Consider the following 27,418-nt stretch of genomic DNA (forward strand, 5'->3'; position numbering starts at 1 on the left):
GCTGTCCTTTATGATGCCCCCTGCTCCAGCTTCTCTTGGGTTATTTTTGGAGGCCCCGTCGAAGTGCAAAGTAGGGCGATTCTGATCAAGGATCCATTAACTTACTTCTTCCCTTGTGCCTCTGAGCTTCCAGTTTATACTTCTCTTGCTAACTTTGGGGTGTGCTGGTTGGTTGTTGCTATGATTGATGCTGAATTTGTTATACCATTCCACCTCTTCTTTGTGCCAGCTTGATTGGTCTGGAGGAGCTACCCCATTTGCACTTATTGTTTCAATTTTTTTTTTTACATCAACGTTAACTTGGCAAATCATCTATTAATTCTAGAGGCAAGCATTGGTGTAAAGAAAAATATTTTTGACTAAAAAGAGTATAACATTAGTGATTTACAAGTAACAGTAGGTCATTATGAGTACATATCTCAATTTGATGTTGTAAAGATGGTTATTGACATCATACTCGGTCAACCTTGGTTTAAGAATTTGGGTACATACATGTTAAACATAAAGAAACAAGTTTTGACATTTCCTTATAAGGGAAAGATGGTCACATTTCAAGACATAACAAATATATCAAAGTTAATAACATCTTCAGTAGAAGACTTCAAGGATGTCTCCGACTTGATCTTTCAAGATAACAAAGAAGAGAAGCAAAAAGAGCTTGAAGAAGCCATTTGCAGTAAAGACAAATAAATTTCGTTCCTTAGATATCCCAATGAAAAACTACTCGAACAAGTCAAGAAAGACAAAGCCACAAAAAAGGAACTCAAGAAGCGTTTATTAGAACAAGAAGAAGAAAATTTACGTTTTAAGAACAAATCAAAAGTTTAAAAGATGATGAAGCTACTAAGAATAAAGTCAACAATTTAGAAAAAGATGAACTTGTACGTTTAAGGAATCATAACCAAAATCTGTTCAAACAGATTAAAAAACTTAAGGACGATAAGAAATCATTGACGAATAGATTTGAAGAGATTGTCTCAAAAGAAGCATCAAAATCGCTAGATGTAGTAGTCCAAGTTGGAGAAGAAGAAGCAAATATCGATCCCACTAATCTCACAATTCAGGCAAATCCAAATCCTACTGAAGTAAAGGCGTATTCAGAGGTTTCCGTTCAAGCGACAAACACTCCAAATGAGGATTCAGTAATCAATTCGAAAACAACAATGCCTGAAGGAAATAAGGAGATTGTCATAAAAACGTTAAAGGAAGCTCAAACAAGGAAAACTCCTTATCTACATCCGAATCACAAGAGTAGACACCTTAATCAATCTACAAATCTGTATCACTCAGAACATAAACAACAAACTTATGTTACGAAGAATATTGAAGTGAGCTCAATTCAATCCACTGATAAAAATTCGTTACAAAGTTCTAGTGATCAAAAGATTCCACAGAAAGTTAATCTAGGATGGTCCGATCCATTTTCAGTACGACAATTTTATTATCACTCCAAGGATCATATCAACTTGTATCGACAAAGATGACTGTTTTGAGATGAGAAGACATTCATATTAGGGGACTTTTGAGGTCTAAAATGGGCTTCCTAAGAAAAATGTACAACCAAAATAAACTTTATAAGAACCAATATGATTCAAGATGATGATCTCAACCATGGGGGATGATTCATCATTTTTGGAGTAAAAAAGTAAAAAGATTAAAAAATAATAAAATAATAAAATAATAAAACTACTTTTTCAACTCGTATTTTCAACTTATCTCTCCAAGGTTTTACTCAAATTTCAAGCAAAGGTACTCTTTGGATGCAAAAATTAATTCCTCATCCAAGGAGTACCCATGTTGCATATTTTTGATGGACCCTGTTACACAAAAAATGAGAAATACATGAAGAAATGTGATTGCAATAATGTTTTCCATGTATTTTTCATTTTTCATGTAGCAGGACCTATCTAAAGTATGAAACATTGGTACTCCTTGGATGAGGAATCAAATTCTGCATCCAATGAATGTTTCCGCTCAAAATTTGATTAAACCCATAGGGAGATAAGCTGAAAATACGAATTGTTTTTTTTTTTTTTTTTTGTCCCCTTTAAAATTTGATGATGTAATCTAATCTTATTTTATTATTTCCACTATTATTTTATAATTTCCTTAGGAGGCTCAAATTAGACATCAAAATTCCCCTAATGTAGCATGAAAAGACATCAAGCAGAAGACATTTGTAGCAGAAAAGAGATCAAGCCCTTTCATCAACAAGCTTTGAGGACAACTTTTTGAAGGGGGAGGCAATGTTATGAACATAAACCATGTAAAAATAGATAAAAATAGATAATAAATAATAATCATAATAATATAAATATAATAATAAATAATAAATAAATTAACTAATGATTAGTTAGTTAATAATGAAAAGGCATGTCTTAGAGACGTGCCCGTTCGTGAGAGTGTACTTACCTTGCTATATATACAGGACCCTCATTCTCATTTGTAATCATCCTATATCAATTCTTTAATACATTATACATTTTACAATTACTGTCCTACGATGGATGTCTTTGTCGACGAAGTATTTTAAATATTTCCCTTGCGTATACGACTTTTAGTTGTTACATAATACTAGTGTATTCCCTCATTGTTATTAATGTAGCCCCCTTATTGTTATTGTTGTGCCCCATAAAAGCCCACTATTGTTATTGTTGTGCCCTTACATTATTATTGTTATGCCGACTCTGATTATATTGTGACCCCTTAGACTCCTATATATAGAAAGGAGGTTTTGTCATTTGAATCATCCAAGAATTATTCATTTGTGCAATGTAAAGGAGGTTGCCCCTTCCAAGAGGCTTATTTTGAAGTTGTTTATTTATCTCTTCTTCTATTTTGTGAGCTGGTTGAATAACATTTGGTATTAGAGCTTTGGATTCTAGGGTTTCGCTACTTCAAACAGGTCATCATGACATTTTTGCCATAACTTTTTTTTGTATGAAGTTTCAGATGCTGAAATTAAAACCCATTTGAGCCGAAATCTTGATGAACCCTGTGACGATATTTCAGATCTTATCTCGCTATATTTTCAGAGATATGCACTGAGGAATTTAGGGTTTTTGGAGGCTCCAGGATTCGATCTCGAACAGGTGATCTTGGGAAAATCGTCATCACTTTCTCTCCGAGCATCAGATTGAAATTTCATAAAAAGTGACAGAAAGAGGATGGACTGTAGTTTGTTGGGTATCATTTTCAGGGCCGAAGGTCGAAACCATGACACATGGTACTTCGTACAATTTTGCTTCACTGAACCAGTTTATAATCAGGACATCGTGGGAGATTTGACATAACTCTTTCTTGGAGAATCCAATCTCGATCAGACCCGTGGGGTTGGAAAGAGAATGTAGAGGGCTACAACAGGACAAAATTTCAAACCTTGAAGATTCGAAATTACAGAAACACAATATATTCAATATCGAGCTCCTACAAAGCGAAAAAAAAGTATAGTCTTTTTAAAAATTTGTTCAAGTTTTGTTTGAAAAATTAGTTTGAAGTGATTCAGAGGGAATAATGAAGCATAATTATCATTAATTGATACCCTGAAGAAAGAAAATGGAAGCACCTAGTAAGCGACCCGAAAGCTCTACTATGACTCATTAAGAAGAAGAAGAAATGCAACATGATACATCAAAATCACGCGACCAAGTGCAACAAATATTGCTTTCACAAAAAAAACAGAAGATAAGTTGGATCGTTTGAAGAATGGAATGGAAGCTATAAGATGGATGGTTTGAAGAATGGTTTAAAAACAAACATGGAAGAAATGATGAATGTCAAGGTAGATGGGTTGAAAGAAGGTTTGACAAAGTTGCTAGAAGAAACACGTTTGAGTGGTGACAAGGCAATCCATGAAAATCATGATGAAGATAAAAGGAATATCAATTACGATTTTAAAGACTCTAATGGGGGGTTTAAGAACCACCACATTTCAAAGATAGATATGAGGAAGTTTGATGGCAAGGATCCGGTAAATTGGATACTATAGATGGAGCAATATTTTGATCTACATGATGTGAAACCCTCATAAAAGGTACATATTGCATCTTTATATTTAGAACCCAATCAGTTTGTATGGTATAGATGACTTTGTTCTCGTAAACCCCTTGTCACCTGGTCAATTTTTACGGAGGAAATGATAGCACATTATGAAGATACAAAGAACAACACTTTCTTTAGCCAATTGATAAATCTCAAACAAACGGGTTGAGCACATTGAAGACTTCCAAAAATTGAATATTAGGGTAACCGATATTATAGAAGGGCATATGCTTGATGTCTTTATAAGGACTTTAAAAGATAACATCCAACATGAGATTTGCCTTTGGGAACTTGATTCATTGGAGAAGACATTTAGGGTGGCAAGAAAAGTTGAAAGCAAAATTATGGCAACAAAGAAGTCCACCACTCACAACTATAAAGATGGAAGTATTGTTTCTCTTAGTCTTCCACAACCTACAAGGTTGACACCACAACAATTGGAGGAAAAATAGCAAAAGGGCTTTGTTACAGTTGTGATAGCAAATACAAAAAAAGTTCATAAGTGTGCTAAGAAGAAATTATTCTACATAGATTGTGAAGAGGAGGAAGAAAAGGAACAAGAAACATCAAAAGAGGAGGATATACACTAGGAACCAACCCCAGAGAAAGAAGAAATGAATCCGACCATATCTTGTAATGCATTGGCAGAAATTACCACTCTTCAAACTCTGAAGATAGAAGGATATATCAAGAGGAAAAAAGTAATAGTGTTGATTGATTCAGGTAGTACCCATAATTTTATTCATTGTAAAATAGCCAAGGAATTCAATTGTTTTTTATATCCAGCACGAAAGTGTCAAGTGATGGTTGCAGATGGAGGAACTATAAATTGCTCTGGAAAGTGTCATAATATCAAGTTAACCATGGGTGAATATGTAAGTAATAGTCCAATGCTTTCCATTCCAATGGGTGGTGCCGATGTTGTATTAGGAGTCCAATGGTTACGATCTTTGGGGACGATAGCTTTCAACTTTCAAGGACTTTTCTTGAATTTTTTTTGGGAAGGAAAGGAAGTTGAATTAAGGGTATCACAGGGAAACCATGAAAGATAATCAACTTTAACAACATGACAAAGCTTCTAAAGAAAGAAAAATGGGGCGCAGTTGCACAATTATGCTCACTAGGGGTTCAAACATCAAAATCATCTATTTCTCCAGATCTCCAAAAAGTCTTAGACAATCATTCGAAGATGTTTGAAACTCTCAAAGGCCTCCCACCTATTCGTGATCATGATCATGCTATTCATTTGATTCCAAGAAGTATTCCTCTAAACATCAGGCCTTACAGATATCCCTATTGAACATATGGTTGTAGAAATGCTGGAGGCTGGTATAATTCAACTTAGTCAAAGTTCTTTCTCTGCTCCAGTAGTATTGGTGCACAAGAAGGATGGATCATGGTGCATGTGTTCGGATTATAGGGAGCTCAACAAGCTCACTATGAAAGATAAATTTCCCATTCCTGTCATTGATGAATTACATGGAGCAATTTACTTCATTATAAATTTTTGGTCATGCCTTTTGGCTTTACCAATGCATCTTCTACATTTTAAGGTTTGATGAATTCCATTTTCAAACCCTTCCTTAGAAAATTTGTGTTAGTATTTTTTGATGATATACTAATCTACAAGAAGTCTTGGAAGGATGATGTTGACTATGTTGACAGGGTGCTAAAGCTATTGGAGGAGAAACAATTATATGCAAAAACCTCCAAATGTTTCTTTGGAGTACAAGAGGTGGAATATCTGGGTCGTATTGTATCTCATGAGGGTGTTAAGGTAGACCCTAACAAAATTAAAGGCATTAAGGAATGGAAAATTCCCACATCCATAAAGCATTTGCGAGGATTTCTCGGTTTGAGAGGGTATTATCGCAAGTTTGTTAAGAATTATGGGAGAAAAACGTCACCTCTAACAACATCACTGAAGAAAGATGCATTTTCTTGGACTCTAGAAGCAACTAAGGCTGTTGAGCATCTTAAAGAGGCAATGTGCCAAACACCAGTCTTAGCTACATGAAACTTCACAAAAACCTTTATTGTGGAATGTGATGCCCTAGGAAATGGAATTGGTGCTGTTTTAATGCATGAAGGAAGACCCATTGCTTTTGAAAGTCGTCCAATCAAAGGAAAATATTTACACAAAGCTATTTATGAGAAGAAAATGTTGGCAATACTACACGCAGTTAAGAAATGACGACCTTACCTAATGGGAAGGCACTTCAAGGTAAAAACAGATCATGATAGTCTTAACTACTTTTTAGAACAAATATTATTTTCAGATGAACAACAAAAATGGGTCACAAAGATGTTGGGTTATGACTTTGAAATCATCTACAAAAAAGATAAGCAAAATGTTGTTGTAGATGCACTCATCAAGAAATGATTAGGATGTGGAAGCATTGCTTTGTGCGATTTCTATTATCCAACCAGATTGGATAACCGAAACAAGGGATGAATGGAAGAATGATGAAGAAGTATGGTCACTCATTTAAAAGTTGTAGTAAGATCCTAGTACATCTGATACAATTCGGTGGAATAATGATTCATTATGGTACAAAGATCGCTTATACCTTTGTAAGAATTCCCAACTCAAACAAAAGATTCTTCTGGAATTGCACACCTCTCCCTTAGGAGGGCACTCAGGATTTTTAAAACCTTACCACAGGGTTAAGAAGGAATTTTTTGGGGATGGCTTTAAATCTGATATTCAAAAGTTTGTGGCAGAATGTTTGGTTTGCCAACAAAATAAAGTTGAGACAATTAAGACCTCGGGTCTGTTACAACCTTTATCCATTCTAAGTCAACATTGGGAGGAGGTTTCAATGGATTTTATCACAAGTTTACCCAAGTTAGAAGGAAAGAGTGTTTTCATGGTGGTAGTTGATAGGCTTACCAAGTATGCACTCTTTTGTGCATTATCTCATCCATTTAAAGCCAATATAGTTGCTACTGCATTTATGGAAACAATTCAAAAGCTACATGGAAACCCAAAGATTATTGTAAGCGACAAAGATCCTATTTTCACTAGAAATTTTTGGAGGGAATTATTTTCTTGTCTAGGTACTCAATTAGCTCATAGCTCATCTTATCATCTTCAATCGAATGGGCAAACTGAGATAGCGAACAAATGTTTGGAAGGATATCTTCGTTGCTTTGTATTTGATAAACAAACACAATGAGTCAAGTGGTTACCTCTAGCTGAATGGTGGTATAACACTTCGTTCCATACTGCAACAAAAATGACCCTATTTATGGCACTCTATGGATATCATCCACCATCCATCACATCATCTTTAAGAGAAAATTCTAAGGTTCAAGCAGTGGAAGATCACATCGAGCATCAACAACAAGTTCTCCAAATCTTAAAGGGTAACCTCACTTTGGCGCAGAATAGAATGAAACAATAGGTAGATCAACATCACAACGAAGAAGTTTTGATGTAGGCGTCTGTGTATTTTTACGGCTACAACCATACAAACAAATGTCCCTCAAGCAAGCTAAGAAGGATAATAAATTATCACCAAAGTATTATGGTCCTTGCAAGGTGTTGCAAGAGACTGATACTATGGCATATAGATTGGAGCTTCCTAAATCTTCTAGAGTGCACCTAGTTTTCCATGTTTCATGCTTAAAGAAGGTTATAGGTGACAAGCTCCCGGTTCAAACAATATTGCCAGAACTTGATGAGAAAGGAAAAATCATATTGGAACCTGAAGTAGTCACGGAAACAAGAAATCGACAGCTACGAAATCTATCAATTTCAGAGTATCTCATCAAGTGGAAGAACTTACCCGCGAAAGATTCCACATGGGAAGATGAGAATTTTATACAGAAGCATCCAAAACTACTCAAGCGTTGAGGACAACACTTTTTTGAAGGCGAGGGGCATGTTAGGTCCCTATAATACTAGTGTATTCCCTCATTGTTATTAGTGTAGCCCCCCTATTGTTATTGTTGTGCCCCATAAAGACCCACTATTGTTATTGTTTTGCCCTTACATTATTATTGTTTTGTCTGCTCGAATTATATTGTGACCCCTTAGACTCCTATATATAGAAAGAAGGTTTTGTCATTTGAATCATCTAAGAATTATTCATTAGTGTAATGTTAAGGAGGTTGCCCCCTCGAAGGGGCTTATTTTGAAGCCGTTTATCTATCTCTTCTTCTATTTTGTGAGCTGATTGCATAATAATATGGTCAGTGTCAAGAGCCCTTTCGGAAGTACCCCATGAGGAATTGGCCATTTACAGGAATGGGAATGGACTCTCCATTAAGAGTTTCTAAATGGTAGGAGTTTATACTAGTTATAATAGATATCCTATAGGGACCTACCCATAGATTGTCCAACTTCTTGTGCATACCAAGCTTTTCTCTCCTTTTGTCCCATAAAAGAACAAGGTTTCTGGGCTCAAAGGCTTTATTCTTGACATGCTTATCAAAAGCAGTCTTCATTTTCTCATGGTTGTGGCCAAGCTGGTCAAGGGCTTTCCTTCTAACCTCATCAACCTCGATGAGTTGGTCAATTTGGGCTTGTATGGCATCTTGTTGGTCAGGAAAATCCTTTAAGCATTCGAGGGTAGGCAACTGGATTTGGATAGGCAACTTAGCTTCAACACCGTAAACCAATAGAAACGAGCTATATCTAGTTGAAGCCTTTGCGATGGTATAGTTGACCCATAAAGTGTACTTGATTTTGCTATCCCAATTTCGTTTGTTTTTACCAACCATTCACTTGATTATTTTTATAAGATTTTTTTATTTGATTCAACTTGGCCTTTTCTTTGAGGATAATATTTAGATGAGTGTGACAAAATTATTCCATATTTATTACACATGGATGTCAAGGCCATAGAATCGAATGCTTTTGCATTATTAGTCACAATCTTGGCGGGGACACCAAATCTGGTAATAATTCTTTCCTCAAGGAAATCCATGACCACTTGATCAATCGCTTTCTTGGTAGGTATCGCCTCAACCCACTTGGTGAAGTAATCAGTGGCAGTGAGGATCCATTTATGCCCATTGCTTGAATTATCCTTGAATTCACTGATGAAATCGAGACCCCATTGTTGAAAGGGTGCATCCACAATGACATTCTTTAGGGGCATAACAGTAAGTTACTGCTTTCCAACAAACAATTGGCATGGTTGGCATCACTTGACAAAATTCAAAGTATCAACAAAAATGGATGGCCAATAATACCCTGCCCTTAGGATTTTGTGTGCGGTAGTTCTGGCAGCATAATGTCCTCCACATAATCCGATGTGGAATTCCTTTATTAGATTTTCAGATTCCTCTTTACTCACACATCGGAGAATCACCCCATCAGGGCTCATCCAACCAAGGCCTTCTTGAGTCAAGCAATATTTGGCTGCCTTCAATCTAAGAGCTCTTCTTTTGTGATCAATCAAGTGAGGAGGGACAAATAAGTTGCATAAATAGTAGATGATGTTGGAATACTATTCATCCTTCTCTAGTTCAATAATGGTGACACACACTTGCTCCTTCTGTCCTTCTTGGATAGCCTCATTATCGCCTTCAGTCAACATTTTAGGCAAACCTTGGCTCTTAATGATCTTCTTAGGGCAAATATCTAAGTCATACTCTTGTATTTTGGACACCCATTTCCCTCTAGATCCAAGGCAGTCAGTTTGTGACAGCACATCTTTCATAGCAGGGTAAGGAACATAGGCATATATTTTGTTGTATCCCACATATGCTCTAAAATACTTGAGAGAATTGACAAGGGCATAAACTTGCTTCTCAGTGATAATATAACTTGTCTCAACATCTCGAAGTGGTTTACTCATGAAGACTATTGGTCGGTCGTTTCATTCATTGTCCTTTTGGATGAGTACGCCAGGAATAGTATCGTTGGAAGCAAAAGAATAAATGATGAAGTCTTTGTGTAATAAGGACTGACCAGGACAAGTGCAGAAGCAATTCTTTCCTTGATTTCCTCGAAAGATCTATCCTTCGTACTATCCCATATGTAGGAGGCATCCTTTTTCAACAAGCCATTCATTGGTTTAATGATCTCCGCAAAATTTGGAATGAATCTTCACAAAGTTGATCTAACCAAAGAATGACCTTAAGGTTCCTTTGTCCTTAGGGGTAGGAATTTTTTGAATACTTCAACTCTTTCGGGGTCAATACTAATCCCTTCTTTAAATATAACATGACCTAACAATTTACCTCGATTGACCCCGAAAATGGATTTCTTAGGATTAAGAGATATGTTGTATTGCCTACATTTTTCAAACACCTTTCTCAGACGCTTACAATGATCTCCTTTCTTTAGATGCCACAGTTAATTAATCTTGGTATCTCTCCATGATTTTCCCTGTAAGGTATCTGAAAGCAAAATCCACGGCTCTTTGAAAGGTGTTAACATACCAAAGGGCATCCTAAGAAACATATAAGTTTCACTGGGAGTGGTGAACGTAATTTTCAATCAGTCTTCTTCTTTTACAACAACTCGAGTATACTCAGAGAAACCATCCAAAAATGACATCATTTGAGAACCAATTATTCTTTGTAGCAAATGTTCCATGTTTGGTAGCGTGTAATTACATTTTAGACATACCTGGTTAAGATCCCTAAAATTAGTACACATTCGAATGTTACTAGTCTTCTTTTTGGTAATCACAAGATTAGAGATCCATGAAGAGTGACAAATAGGGGCAATAATGTTTGCATCTACCATCTTTTGAAGCTCCTCTTTAAACAAGGAGGTGAGCTTAGAGTTCATTTTCCTCAATTTTTGCCTCACATGCTTAGCCCCTTCTTTGTGAGGGATAGTATGTTGTATACTTTCAGTACTATATGCTTTCAAATCATCATAAGACGAAGTGAACACGTGTTTGAATTATCTTAACAATTGTTCAAGTTTATTTCTTCCTCCTTAGCCAATCCTTTTCCAATCTTGACCATTTTGGGGGAAGATGCGGTTCCTAAGTTGAGGTCCACAATATCTGGTGAATTGTGATCTTCAGGCTTGGCTATATTATGGTCATTCTATTGAAGTGCTTCTCATTGACCAAATCCTCCTATCGGGTATGTGATTCATCATGGTTTTGGAGGAAGTTATTTATCTTGATGTCATTTTTGAAAACGGGACAATGCTCAGTGTAATTAGGAATGGAAGGTTGGTATATGGTGTCTACAACACATCTTCCCAATTTAGAAATATTCTCATCAATGCATTGGGAATTTGATGCGGCCACAACTAAAGCACCGATAATGGGATTAAGGCATCGAGGGAGAGATCAGAATGAAACCTCTTGGAAACCTTTAATCATACTAGTAACCCTTTTGTTGTATGGTTTTAACCTTTCATGCTTGGTATTAAAGGTGGCCCTTACTTGGAAGATGATTAGGTCTGAATCACCTATTACGATCAATCGTTGAAATTGCCTTGATTGAGTGGCCTCAAGTTCCGGTAAGAGAGCTTCATATTCAACCACGTTGTTAGGACACTCAAATTGGAGTTTCAAGGAAAACATTATATAAGTTTCAGACGGGGATATGAGAACTGTACCAACCTTAGAACCAACCTTTGAGTCAACCCCATCAAAATACATTATCAAAATGCCAGGGGGCACAGGGGTTACAACAGACTCATTTTTGAATATCCTCCATTCCCTGAACTCATAATCTTCCTCCCTCAAATCCTCATCAAACATCCATGAGCCAATTATCATAGGGATAGTAAAGTCATGTATATGTATGATGGCATGTGAATTCTCTCCCATAGGAATGCTTACACTAGACTTGTCTTTGTTAGTGGTAATTTTTAGGTCTTGGACTAATTGCTTGGATAAAATCATTCCCCATGAGGGGGGAGTTTGCACAACGAGTATATTCATGATGATTTCTTTTTGAGGATGACATTGGAAACATACTCTCTTCCCTTTTATAACCCCATGAACTTCAACTTCTTTAGAATTAATGATACATTTATTTGAACATGGCTTGAATATCTTGAGTCCTAGCTCTTGCATTATTCTTAAGGGCATAATGTTAGCAAGAGCTTCAGAATCAAGGATACAATTCCTCAAGACACAATCATCAATGTTTAGAGCAATATAGGAAGGGTCTTTCATACCTAAATTCACTATGATGGTAGGATCTACTTCTCTAATCTTAGGAGGTTCTTCCTTGTGCTTTTTCTTTTTAACCTTTTTAGTTTTCGGCAACACCAAGTCTTCCTAGGGGGATGGTTCATTTTCTTTTATAGGGGTATCTTGATCATCTAATTGTACAATATTAATAGATGTTTCTCTCATGGCTTGATTAAGATCAAAGGTGATGTTTTGGGCTTGAAAGAGATCAATCAGCTTCTTGTCCTAACATCAAATGCTACCTTCCCAGTGAAGGCATTACATTAGGCCACGAGGACCACTTCATTTGTGGGTCTACGTTCTCGAGAATCAAGTGCACAAGGGTGTTAAATCTTTGGTTGAAATCTTTAATAGGTTCCCCTTCTTCCCTTTTACTAGAGAGGAAGTTTTTGTATAACTCAACCACATCTTTCTCCTTGATCCATCTCCTTTTGAATTTGATGACAAGGTTGTCCCAAGTTGAAATAGATGATATGTGTTCCAAATGATGTCGAACAAGTCTTATATATACACATTTGTGGAGGTTGAATCATCCAAAACAGGGCCGACTTGGTCTTGTAGGGACAAAAATGACATTTTGATTCAAAATAAAATTTTCTTTACATTTTATTTTCAAAGTCCAAATGGGACTTGACTCCAAAACTTACGACAAATATATTTTTGATTTGACAAATGCTAGAAGCATGAAGAACATGCTTGACCTAGTGACAAATCAACTTTGAGAATGAAACCCATGCTTAAAATAATAATCCTTTTTTCTCTTTTTACAAATATATACAATGTCATCGGTACAAAGGAAATTATGAAGAACGAATCTAGTTACATTCTCCAACAAATTGAGACGATAGTCTCATGGAATGAAAAACAATGTGACATAAACAATTTAAAATTGAACACTAGAGATCACATTTTCATATTGCACTTCACTTTGGATCCTTATTGTGATGATAGTGACATAATTTTGGGTTCACCTTTGGTGGAAGTTGTTGATGTTGAATTTTGTAACTATTGCTAGTCTTCATAATGTATATTTTCATCTTTTATGTATTTATTATAAGCATGTTCTTCATGCTAGTGTCAAAAAGAAATTATTAAAGCATGTTCTTCATGCTCAAAAGAAAATTATATTATTTGTATCTGTCAGAGAAAATTAGAAGGCTCTTTTCAAAAGAGAAAATTTGAATTTGTATTATGTGTCATGGCTCCACAATATGACCAAATTGGCCCCTCTTGTTCAATTCGGCTTGCCTCCTTGGAGGCACCCTTTATACCCTCCTAGATGACTATATATAAGCATTTGTTCCTCCTCCATGGGACACAAAATTCGTCTCACTCATAAGGGAAATACATTTGCTCCCAAGCGAAGGAAAGAGGCTGAAGTCAAAGAGAAGTTGACCAAGTCAAAGGAGGAAAGAAAGAAGCTTACAAGTGTAGAAGAATTCTTTGCTACAACTCACACGTGTGGAAGGAACAAGTTGAATTTCGGCTTCTTATGAAGGCCTAGGCATTGTCCGAGTTTGACTTGGCATCTTAGTGGCTTATTAGTATTGTCATCTTGTTGGTTAGTTTGCCTATCATCTTGACTTTGATGTCTCTCTTGCTGAATTGATTTTGTAAGGAAAGGATTTGTTGGGTTTTTCCAGGGTAAACTTTGTGTTGACTCTTGTGCTTGTGATCTCTACTTTCCTGATTCTTGTATGATTGAATTTATGAAGTATAATTGCTTGATGAAGAAGTTGTAATTGCTAAAAGAAATATAATGATCACAAGTAATTATTAGTTTAAAAAATAATTGCTCGTCTTCATTGCACTTGGATTTTCAACAGTTGATTTAAAAACTAGTGCCTAGGTAAATAGATCAAATTTTGATTTATACTACTAGAATTCTTTAACCAAATAAAGCAATGGAAAGCTTAGAAAAGAAAGAAAATATGGGAAAAAAACAAATCATGTGCATTGGTAGTTTTTTTTCTCTTCAACATCATTTCATCATTCACGTAACTTTCGAACTAAAAGAGCTTCCATACTAGGATAATGGCTTGGAGAAAAAAATACAAACAAAACCCAACAAACCTGATTTTCCAATTCTCAAAAATCTATCTCGGATCACCTCTATGCCGTGTTGAGTTTTGTAGCTCGGAAGTTACTTCTAGCTTTGTGTCTTGACTAGAAGGACCTTGATTTGACTCTTTAGGGGCTTGCATTCTACATGTAGAGTGTGCAAGTGAGTTGCACACATGTTGATGAGTTGTGCAAGCTAAAGTTATGACTTGTACTTGAGTTAAAGTAGAGAAACTAAAGAAAGGATAGTTAATGAAAATAATGTCACTTATCTTCAGTTTACTTGATGAGCTAATTTTGGCCAACAATCTTGTTGAAAATTTGGGTAGCTATGGTCAATATTTTTCATTGGCAAGCAATCGAGAAGACATATTTTTGACTTCGACCAAGTCGGGTTTAGGAAGGACATGTCGGCCCTACATGTGAAATGGCACTTCATCCAGCACATATAAATATGACTTCGTTGGGCGTCATTTGAATAATATCATCACACTCAAGTTTGATCTGAAATCACAGAGAGACATCATATGTGCAAAGGAGACTAGGAGACTTTCTGAGCAACATTGACCAACTTTTTCTTCTTTGATTGAATTTCATTGAGTTGGGCTATTTGGCATTTGTTTGACCGAGGTTTTGACTTTCTTGGAGGGCCGAAGATTGCAGAGATATCTTGACTTCGTTTGATTGAGATTTCGTCCCTATTTTGCCTTGTTGATTGGTGTTACTGCATGCATCCACTGAGGCTTTGACCAAATGTTTTGACTGGCTTGTTGATTGGTTTTTTGAGGCAACTTCAGGACTGAATTTCAGCCCTTTGTTCAACTATCACAGGCAGAAATTCAGCCCCTTTGTGCACATTGTAATCTTTGACCAATGTTGACTTTTCTCTCTCCACGTTGAATGGTTTTGACTTGGATATTGTTGAGGTCAGATTTGGAATTTTGTTGGAATATTTTGATGTACTATTGATGAACATAATTTCTCTCTCATAAGGAAAGATTGGTTGGGTTTTCCCCTTGTGGTTTTGCCCTGGGTTGAAGCCTAATTTCTTGTGTCTCTTGTCTCTTGTTTACTGTTCATTGTGATCTCTGTTTGCTCTATTGTTGAAAGTGAATGGTTGAAGTTTTTCTTGTGTAAATGCTTAAAAATTGGAATGCTAAAGGAATATTGAATATATCATTGGAAGTAGTTATCAAAATTTGACAAACTATACTAGTCTTGAGTGCAGTAGAAAATCAACATGGTTTTGAAGCTTTGGTTAAGAGAAAGAGTTGTGAGATCACCTTGAAGAAGCATTGAGAGCACCTTGAAGAGTTTGGAAGTCTTCATCTTTTGATTGTCTGATTGGTCATCTTCATCTTCATCATGAATTCCTTTATGAAGACAGAGAGCAAGCTTGAAGGAGCTACCAATTGCAGGGCATGAAGGGCTAGGATTGGTCTGGTACTTGCGAGGCATAAGGCTTTGGGCATTATTATAGGTAAAATGATTGAATTGGATGATCAAGCAGGAAAAGAGGAGTTTCAAGAAGATGACATTTTGGCAAGAAGTATCCTTATAGAATCTGTTAGGGATATTCTAATTCCCTATATTATTGATCACCAAACATCCAAGGGAATGTATGATGCCATTACTAGTTTGTACACTATCATCAACATCAATCAATCCATAAACTTGAAGGGTCAACATCACAATATCAAGATGACAAAGAATGATATAGTGACCTCCTATTTTTTAAAGATATCTCAAATAAGAGATCAACTTAAGGCCATTGGAGAAGAAGTATTTGACAAGGAATTCGTAGCTGTGGCTTTGGGTGGCTTGCCAAGATCTTGAGATCCTTTTGCAGCAAGCATTAGTGCGAGGGAGAATGCACCTTAATATGATAAGTTATGGGCTTTGTGCACTCAAGAAGAGTCAAGACTTCATTCAAGAGATCCTATTCAAGACACAAATGAAGAAGCTTTAGCAACTCATTCCAAGAAGAATGCAAGACGACCTAATTTTGGAAGGTTTCAGAGAAGTTCTGGTAGAAGACCAAATTTGAGATTTGCGCCAAGAAGGGAACCTGCACTTCGAAGAGGACCTCCTCCCTCTCAAGATAGAAGAGATAGAAGAGATAGAAGAGATTTGAATAATGTCCATTGCTAGCGTTGCCAAGCATATGGTCACTATCAAGATCATTGTCCTCAAAGAAACGAAAGGAATGGAGATCGAAAGAGGAAGCAACATGCTTTTGCTGCTGACCTTGATGAATCCAATAGGAGGCCTAAGAAAATAGAAGAATACTTATTTTATTCTGCCTTTGCAAGTACCATTGCATGTCCTAATGTGATATGGTTGATGGATAGTGGTGCCTCTAGGCACATGACTGGGAATCGTGATCATCTCAATGAATTGGTTGAAAAGAAGATAGCAGAAAGAGTGGAGCTTGGAGACAATGGAAAATATGAAGTCAAAGGTATTGGCTCATCATCCTTTCAATTGGATTTAGGAAGTAATGTTAAACTTAACAATATTCTATATGTTCCTGGTTTGAAGAAAAAATTGTTGCCCATCTCATCTCTTGAAGACAAAATATATAGGATTGCTTTTGTTGATGGACAAGTCTTAGTATGGAAGAAGGATGCCTCTTTTGAATCTGCCAAGGTCATTGGTGTACGAATTGGAGGCCTATATCGTCTCATTGGACATTCAATTCAAGCTTTGCTTCATAACACCACTGATCTCTGTGAGCTATGGCATCGAAGATACACTCATATTCACTATAAATCTTTGACTAGAATGAAAGATTTTGTTAAGGGTGTACCAAAAATCAATGTTGATCATGTTGGAGTTTGCAAGCGACGTGCCCTTGGGAAAAATGTGAAAGGAAGATGCATTAGCAGTGATAGTAGATCCAAAGGAATCTTGGATCTTGTGCACTCTGATGTTTGTGGGCGTATGTCTGATACTAAGTTGCAGGGAATGTGGGTCCAAGGTCCGTTTTCGTACGGAAACGAAACGGAAACGGGGAAGTACGGCCCAGAAACTCGTTTCCAGCCCTACTGGCATGTTTCTCGGGGAGGAAACGTGGCCAGTACGGGCGGAAACGAGTTTTCGGGTCGTACGTCAGAGTTTCTTCTTGTAACTTGACTTTTTCTTGTATTTTTTTTTTAAATTTTCCACTTCTAATTTTTTATTGGGCGACTCAAATATCCTCTAGATGCTTCTAGATGTATCTCAAGTTATAAAAAAAAGGATTTTTTTGAGTGGGGCAGCTGAATGCTCAAGCCTATGGCCCTAGTGTTGATATGCAGTTCATGGTAATGTTAAATTTTTAAAACTAAAAGTGATATTCTTCTTTATTTTTCATTTTCATCCTTTTACTTAAATTTTTAACATTAACATGAAATGACTTGGGATGTTTGAGAGTGGTTTTGCGCTCATTGGATTTCATATGGAGAAAGTAGAATTTTAGATCTCACTCAAAATCCAGCAAACTTATCTGTTTTTCAGGATTTCAGGATTGGGGGGATTGTAATGTTTCCATTGGATTTTGTCATGTAATAGGGTATGAAACTTATATTTATCAAGAGAACCAAGCCCTCTATGCATGGGAGACTCCCAATAATCAAGAGCATGCAGGGTACTAGGTTATGAAACTTATATTTAATCAAGAGCACTAAGGTCATTCGACTATGTAGGAGGAGACTCCCAATCAAGCACGAGACAAGAAATTAGAAATTTCTCGTGGCTGATTTTGGATATTTCTATTTTCATTATGTGATCATTCATGAGTAAATGTGATGTAAATTTAGAGACTTATAGTTTATGCATTGACAATTGACAATTTAATCATAATGTAATAAATTAGAATGTATCATATATGCTTTATGATTGCACATATTTCTTAAATGTCCTAATATATATATAGATATATATTGCGTTTCCCCGTTTCCAAAATTGGGGGGGGGGGGGGGGGGGCGCGTTTTCAAATTGGGGGGGGGGGGGGGGGGGGGGCGCGTGCCCGTTTCAAAATTGGGGGGGGGGGGGGGGGGGGGGGGCGCGTGCCCGTTTCAGAAACTCGTACCCGTTTCGTGCAACATAGGTCTGATAAGACCTTGGGTGGCAACTTGTATTATGTATCTTTCACTGATGATGATTCTTGCATGTTGAAATTTGGGCAGCTTTGGGACAAATTTCCCCATAGGAACTAACTGTCCCAAGGAAAGCCCATCTCACCCCAAAGAGAATTTATATTGGTCAAAGGAAGAATCCAAATTGGACAAAGGAAAAATTCTATTGGATAAAAGAGAAATATTATTACTAATTTGATTATTGGGAAAAATATATTCATTCGAATTTTATGTTTCCCACCAAAGATTTCAAGCCAACCTCAGGTTTATTAGATGGCATTGTCATTGATGACAGCCATGGGTTTTGATTGGGTTTGACTTTGACTAAAACACCAGTTATTAATGTCAAATTGATAATGAACGCTTCTTATAATTGTCTAAATTACATCAAGTTGGAATCTCCACTGTTGGATGGTTGAAAATCCTAGTCCTAGGGTTTTGGTTCCCTGGACTAAGGACATACCCCGATTTCGTCGAGGGTTTTTGTAATGTCAAATCGTTAGGTATGTCTCGGAGATCCACGTCATTGGATTCTCGGAAAGATGTTTCCAGTGATATGTGGCACACCACACAGTTCTTCATGATTTGAGAGATTGTCGCGTTTGAAGTTGGTGAACCCAGTTTCTGGGCTAAAACTCCAAGGGGTGGTGATATGGCACACTTCTATTGGTTACTAAGCATTAATATCAAGCTTGTGGGTTCTTTGTCATGTCTTGAGGAAAAATCATGATAAGAAATCCTATCACAAGCATCTTGCATCCATAAGAAGCATTATTTTATATGATAAGAGCTAAGCTTCTCATCTGAAAGGCAAGTGGTCTTTACTTAAGGTTTAAATTCATTAATTAATTATATTCATTATGAAAGTCAACATTATTGAAATGGTTTAGCCTCTGTATTATTCTCCAATGCCTATCTTGTAAAGTCCTCTCCAACTCTATAAAAGAAGACCTATTATAATCTCCTAACACAATACCTCAACGAACTGTCTAATGACCTTTTTGCTCTGTAATTTTCGGCCTACCTGAGGCAAGGAAATTAGCGAAGTCTCTAAGAGGAAGGGTTTGTTTCTTCTTGTGCTTGGTGGAGGCTACTTATCAAAGGAACGAAGGTCATCTTCTATGTGATTGAGGGTCTGTTTAGGTGCAGAACTATTCGTTAGGGCTCAGACCTCTCTGTGGACAACAAAGGAAAGGGTCAAGTCTTTTAAGTCTGTTTTTGAGTATTGTCTTGTTGCAAGTTTAGAGCATCAAAAACAGTGAAAGTTTGGACCATTTTGTTTTGGTCTTTCTTGGCATCTTTAGGTCTGTTTTGGAGAGTTACTTATTGCAGCAAAGTTATAGGAGGCCTTGTGGTAATGGACTGTTAGGGCACACAAATATTAACACAGAACTCTGTGGAGGACATCGAGCAACTTAGAAAGGGTTATTACATGGTCAAAGTGAAGACTTCTTCACTTTCTGCCCCACATATATGAAAAGAACATGCCACACTTTTGACTAAAACAAGGCCCAATCTATACATTAGGGCACACCTTTTCTGAAGTTTAGAGTTAGAATTTTTGTGTTTCTTATCTTGAGTTGGGTATCCATTTTGTCACCTCAAACTTGGGAACATACAAACCTATATCTGTCTTCATCACAAAACTTTGGCCTCTTTGTTAGGGTAACTAACCAAGAACAGTGACAATGTTTAGTAAGTCTATCTTGACTTTGATAAGAAGCTGTGTATAGGAAGATTGTTCACCTACAGTTGTCAATATATGACTGTAATTCTCACCGTAATCTCATTGTGTATCAATGAGTATCCTCAAGGAATAAATGCACTAAGTCAATCATTGACTTTTGTTGTGATTTGGTTCTACACATACTTGATAGTGACTTGACATACCTGTTCCCTGTTCCAATGAGATAAGAGAGAATGTAATATGACATTGACACTTAGTAACAAATGATCATCATGCTATAACACTTACCTCGTGTAACCTTTGCATTAATATAGAACAATGATATATATATATATATATATATATATATATATATATAGATAACTGTAAATATAAAGCAGTATCCTCAAGGAATAAATGCACTAAGTCAATCATTGACTTTTGTTGTGATTTGGTTCTACACATACTTGATAGTGACTTGACATACCTGTTCCAATGAGATAAGAGAGAATGTAATATGACATTGACACTTAGTAACAGATACTTGGAGAAGCAGAAGGAACAGATACAAGTTCTCAACAGAGAAGCAGAAAAAGTCACTCTTCTAAAGCTACAAATAGAAGAAGCAGAAAGAAGAAGACAAATCTTGAAAAGCAAATTTCAGGAAGACCTTACTCAAAAGCAAGAACTTGACGCAACACTTAATGAAATCAACAAGCTCAAGGATTGGCAAAAAGTACACTTGCAGGTTACTGATAGGAAAGATCAAGAATTGGCTCAGTTGAAGATGAAGGTAGAAGAAGCAGGTAAAGCTCCATGTGACGAAGGCACAAGCTCCAAGACTTTGCAAGGTCAGATTGATGGAAAGACTGATCAAAGTGAAGGACCGAAGAAGATTAAGAATGTTGCAGCTCCAAAGAATGATGCTAAAACAATCAAGGACAAAGGACAACAAAAGACTACACCACCGCCTCCGAAGAAGAATAAATACAGAAGACCATCCAGACAAGATAACTCATCCAGGTATGCTAATTCATTTAATGGTTATTGTTTTTTATGTACTAACTATGGACATATGGCTAGGGATTGTTAAGTTTTTGATAGGTACAATTCTCATCTGCAAAATCCTAGAAGCAAGTTTGCAGGATCTCGAGACAGGTTCCACGATGATTTTGTCAGCATAAATTACATGCTAGATGGGTCAAACATTGAATGTTTCAAATGCCATAACTATGGCCATATAGCTTGCGATTGCAGATATGAGATGGAATCTTCTATGGATGACATTGAATGCTTCAAATTTCATAGTTATGGGCACATGGATCGAGAGTACCGATACAACCCCAACATTGAATGCTTCAAATGTCACAACTATGGGCATATAGCTCGAGATTGTAGGTATATGATGGAATCATCCATGAAAGACATCAGGCACAAGAATGTCTAGAGAAGAAAACAGGTACAAAAAAGATCAAGCAAATGAGAAGGTTTCAACAGTTATGTTTTCAGGTTTGGTAATGGCGAAAGGTAATGATGAACCAACAAAGACTTCGGATAATGACACGAGTCAAGATGGTCCATTAGGTGATACATTATTTTGAAAGATCTGACTCATCAAGTGGGGGAGTCCATGCAACAATATGTGGCACAGGTCTACAGATGATAGATAGGCATCATGGACAGAATAATGACTTCAAGTGAGATGTGTCAAGTCCATAACAGGTTTAGGGGAAGAAGAACAATTAAAGGATTACTGGTGCACACGATCGATTATTAGAAAAACTCAAGGGAGTCATCCTCATTAATAGTAAGTTAGCAATACAAAATTGCAGAAGCTCATGGCAAGTTGATCCATATTCAATAATGGCAATCCATATGAAGTACAATATGATAGAGGGAGATAGGTCATTGTAGCAAATATTGAGACAGTAATTTCAAATTAGACAAGTACTTTGCAGGAAGACAAAGGAAGGCTTCTCATCACTGGGAGCACAAATAGATTATAGGTCCACAGGTAGTAAGCAGATTGTCGGGGGGAGTCACCCTTTGTCGTTGATGTCAAAGGGGGGGGAGAAATCATGAGAAGGAGATGGAAGCATGAAGTAAGGGGGAGTTGTACTCGCAGGAGTACGTGTGTTTCCATCAATGAGAAAGGGGGATATTGTTGGATAGTGTTGTCATTGATGTCAACCCTGGGGTTTGACTAGGCTTGACTTTGACTAAAACACCAGTGATTAATGTTAAATTAATAATGGGTGCTTCTTATAATTGTATGGATTACATAAAGTAGGAAGCTCCACTGTTGGATGGTTGAAAACCCTAGTCCTAGGTTTTGGGTTCCCCTGGACTAAGGACATACCTCGACTTCGTCGAGGGTTTTTGAAATGTCAAATCATTAGGTTTGTCCCAAAGATCCACGTCATTGGATTCTCCTCGGAAAGATGTTTCCAATGATATGTGGTAGACCATGTAGTTCTTCACGATTTGAGAGATACTCACGTTTGAAGTTGGTGACTCTAGTTTCTGGGCTAAAACCCCAAGGGATGGTGACATGGCACACTTATATTGGTTATGCAGCATTAATATCAAGCATGTGGATTCTTTGTCATAATGCGAGGAAAAACCATGATAATAAAGCCTTATCACAAGCATCTTGCATCCATAAGAAGCATTGTTTTATATATTAAGAGCTAAGCTTCTATTCTAAAAGGAAAGTGGTCTTTACTTGAGGTTTAAAGTAATTAATTAATTATATTCATTATGAAAGTCAACATTATTGAGATGTTTTAGCCTCCATATTATTCTCGAATGACTATCTTGTAAAGACCTCTCCAACTCTATAAAAGAAGACCTAATGTAAACTCTTAACACATAATATCTCAATGAACTATCTTATGACCTTTTTTCTCTGTAATTTTGCATTATCAGGGAAGATCTTGAAATAGAGAAGCAACCTGATAATTTCAATAGGGAAGATGGATTCAAATTAAGCCACTCCTGGAAGCCTTTTATCCATCATCTTTCTCATTAAAATTTTCCTTTTATTGATCTTGATTTGTTTATATGAATTGTTTATTCTCCCTGGATATTTATTTCATTAGTTTATATATATATATATATATTTATTAATTTAATTAATATTTTTTTTGCTTAATGGTTATTTATTATTTATTTCCCCTTTAAACTCTTTCTCCCTGCTTCTATTTCTTTATTAAGTTTAAATTATTGATTATTCCTCTGTATATTTTTTCTTTTCTTTAACTCCTTGATTATTTATTTAAATCATTGATTTTAATTTCATTACCATTTTTATTTTAGATTACTTTTCATCATAAAGGTTTCATTATTATTCGATTAATCTCAATTCTTTGTCCCCTTGACTCTATCCTAATGGACTTTTTTGAATTTAATTATTTAAATGTAATTTACTTATTTATTTTTAATTATTTTGATCAAAATTCGTGTTAATTATTAATTGTTGTTAATTTATTTTTAATCTCCCCCTTCCTTTTACTTTATTTATTTAAATAATTGAGTTGTATTAGTTTATTATTATTGTTAATTATTAATTGGTTAATTTATTTAATTATTAATTCGTTTATTTTAATTTGTTTTCTTTTGACTTCAAATTCATCTTATTTTTAATTCAAAATCTATTTCATTATTAAGAAATCTTCTTTAAATCCCCCCCGCCAACCCCCATTTTGATTTGACCCTTAACGACTATTTTAATTTTATTAATTTTCCCATTGACTGATCCTTAATGACTATTTTAAATTTTATTATTTTTCCCATTGACTTGACGTTAACAACTATTTTAAATTTTATTATTTTCTCAACGACTAAATAAGTGAATTCTTTTCTATTTAAGACTTCCAGCATTCGCTTGGTTATCATTCAATATTCTCTAGTCCTTGATGATGGGTGGAGGGTCCACCTGAAACATTGCATAGGATATTAATCCTATACATAGTTCCATCCAAACATTTTCTTCAAAATGTACAGGATACTAGGCTAGCAACATAGGAGCTTGACACAGGCATGGTTGACGCAAAGGTAGCAACTGAGAGCAATAAGACAGGTAGCCAAGATTCAGAGGTGAGTGTTGGTGTTAGTGTCTGGGCAACTACCGAGTAGGGAGCAAGAAGGCTCTTGGCAACTTCCGGAAGTGTGCAAGAAGTTTCAGGTAGCGGGAAACAAGTTCAATTAACAAGCCACAGGTTCAAGCAATAGGCAATAGACTTGGGCAGTGTGCAAAGGGTGAAAAATTAGTTGTTGGTCAGTTTGATAGAGATGGCTATTGGGCTACGATACGAGGACAAGTCAGACGGGTCAAGAAAATTTTAATCCGTGGAAGGAGCAAATTGTTTTGTTATTTGAGGAGCAGTAGTTGTGGGACATCGTGGAGAAGGACTCGGTTGGCTGCATTGAATAAGATAAACATGAAGTCCAAGAGAATAATCTTGGCTTTGATTAGAGACCATGTTATACCTCATGTGACGGGGAAGAAGTATGCCTATGAGATGTGGGCATCCTTAACCAAGTTGTACCAGAGTACAAACCAAAACAGGAAGATGGTGTTGAAGGAGAAACTGAGAAACACCAAGATGTATGAAATTGACACAGTTGCATCATACCTAACTAGGATCATTTAGATTATAGATGAATTGGCAATAGTGGGGGAAACGTTTGACAATGAAGTGTTAGTCAAATTAGCCTTGAGTGGATTTCCTTCGGATTGGGATGCCTTTGTTGATGGGATCGTCACGAAAAAATCTGCCTAGTTGGGATAGATTGTGGGATGACTTCATACAGGAAGAGACAAGGAGACGTTCCAAAACTGTAGGTCGACATGATGGAAAGGACAAGGAGAATTTTTCTCTTGCTACAAAGGGAAAAAGTAAGGGGAAGTGGGGGATTTGCTTCCGTGAAGGGCATAAGAAAAGTGAAGTGCTTTGTGTGTCACAAGACTGGTCACTATGCAAGTCAGTGTCCACACAAGAAGAAGAAGGAAGGATCAGATGGCTGCATCAACATCAACTGAGATTGATGACTTTACAGAGAAATTTGAGAAGGAATTTTCTCTAGTTGTCTGTGTTTCTGATAGTAGGACTGTTGTGTATGAGGACAATGGGTTATGGCTAGTGGACAGAGAGCGTCTAGTCACATGACGGGGATGAGGTCAATGTTCTGCGGATTTCAGAGATAGGCTCAGACTGTAGTGTGTTTAGTAGAGCTAGCACCATGCATGTAGTGAAGGGGGTTGGATGTGTCAGATTTTAGCTAGAGTCAGTAGGATTTTTGGAGGTGACATGGATGTTATTTGTTCCAGGGTTAATGGTACACAAGCTCTTAGTATCAACCTTAGAGGATGTTGGATATAGAGTTTTGTTTTGGGATGGATAGGTGCTTGGATATTTTAGAGGGAGAAGCATTGGATGCAGCTGTAGTGCTAGGCATCAGACAGGGGTAGTCATACAAGTTATTGGGACAACCTGTGGGTATGTCCAAGGGGATCTTGGATACAAGATCAATGTTAGTTGATGAGAGGGAGCAGGTGGCGAGGAAGAGTGATTCTTTAGATACTTCCAGGAGCCTTAGCTAGTATGGTATGACATGGATGGATGCTTAGGAGCAGAATCCTAGGAGCATGGTTGAATACGACAGGTTGTTAGCTTAGGTTTCAGATTGGGTAGCAAGACAGGCTTTAGTGTCAGAGGGAGCAACTACATATACAAAGATGGGCTTGGAGGCAAATTCAGGTCGAGGAGGTTCTTCTAGAAGTACTTCCCTCGCTAAGAGGGAGTGTTGAGTTTTGTAGCTTGGAAGGTACTTCTAGCCTTGTGTTTTTACTAGAAGGACCTTGATTTGCCTCTTTAGGAGCTTGCATTCGACATGCAAAGTGTGCAAGTGAGTTGCACACATGTTGATGTAATGCACAAGCAAAATTTATGACTTGTACTTGAGTTAAAGTAGAGAAAGCTAAAGATAGGATAGTTAACTAAAGTAATGTCACTTATCTTCAGTTAACTTGACGAGCTAATTTTGGCTGTCAATCTTAGCTTAGGAAAGTTATAAATTGAGCCTAATGTGAGGTGCTAAGATACAACAACAATACAAGATTGAGAGAGGCTTCTTAGTGAGCGTGTTTTAGGTCCGAGAGAGTGCAGTGAGGTTGGTGATTAGTATTGTATTTTTTTGAGTTGGGCCATTATCCTTGGTATAGGAGCTCAAGTAAGTTTTTTGAGTAATTTATTAATGAAGAACTGTTGGTTTGGTAGAAATATGTTTGTGTATGTGATTCAAATCAAGTAATTTTTGCTTCCGCTATATTTTTTGTGTAGGAATCTAGTTGTGTATTCGTTCAATAATTAATTGATGGGAAACAAATACCGGGCGCTGGGTTTGAAATTTCTAACATGTTGGACCATATGGTTTCTATGGCTTGTAAACTAATCGCTGCTCTCTCCTTCACTATTGTTGCAATTCTTCTTCTTGCTCAAAAAATAAAAAAGTCCTCCACTCCAAGCTTATCTCGAGAAAAGACAATCTTTCCTTTCACCAAAGGTTTGGTGAATATGTTTGCAACTTGCTCATTTGTTGAAATGTACTAGAGCTTGATTGCACCCTTTAGGTTCTCGTCTCTAATGAAATGGTATTTGATCTTGATGTGTTTCGACCTGTCATGAAATATTGGATTCTCTGAGAGTTTCATGCAACTCTAGTTGTCACAATGAATCACTCTAGGCTCCAACTCTTAGTCAAATAATCATGTAAGCAACTTGTAAAGCCAAATTGGCTACCATATACTTAGCTTGCGTTGAGCTGAGTGCTACTGAAGTCTACTTCTCGCTCAACAATGAAATCACTGTAAACCCCAAATTGAAACAACACCCATAGGTGCTCTTTCGATCTGTATCGCTCCTTGCCCAATCTTGAATCTGAATAGCCCCGCAACTTCACCCCATCTTCACGAAGGTACTTCAAGCCATACGCCATTGTGCCTTGCAAGTATTTGAGCACATCTTTGCTACGATCCAATGGACTTTCCTTGGCTCCACCATGTACCAATTGAAGGTGTTCAAGCATAACTAATGTTTGGTCAAGTGTTAACTAGATACATCAAGAGCCAATCAACTGCCTATACTATGTAGAATCTGCTAAATTTTGACTATGAAGAATTCACCTTGTTTAGGTTGGTCACCATCGGAGTAGCAATAGATCTACTATCCTCCGTCCCAAATCTCTTCATTATCTTTGCTGTATACTTCCCATGTTCAAGGAAGATCTCTCTTGATGTCTGCCAAACCTCAAGTCCGTAAAGTACTGCATCAACCCAATGTCTTTCATCTCAAAGCTTGTTGCCAATTATGACTTGCACTCAACAATCAACTTCTCTGCCCCAATAA

At 36.8% G+C, this 27,418-nt stretch overlaps 1 protein-coding gene across 1 annotated transcript in view; it reads left to right on the forward strand.

Moving 5' to 3' along the window:
* LOC149238924 (uncharacterized) overlaps positions 1–27,418 on the forward strand; it is a 149,088-nt gene that overhangs the window by 114,157 nt on the left and 7,513 nt on the right. The window lies entirely within an intron of this gene.

This window comes from Pinus tabuliformis, chromosome 8, assembly GCF_031772625.1.
Source record: "Pinus tabuliformis cultivar Carrire ecotype Pingquan chromosome 8, CPIR1, whole genome shotgun sequence".
NCBI classification, from domain to species: Eukaryota; Viridiplantae; Streptophyta; class Pinopsida; order Pinales; family Pinaceae; genus Pinus; species Pinus tabuliformis.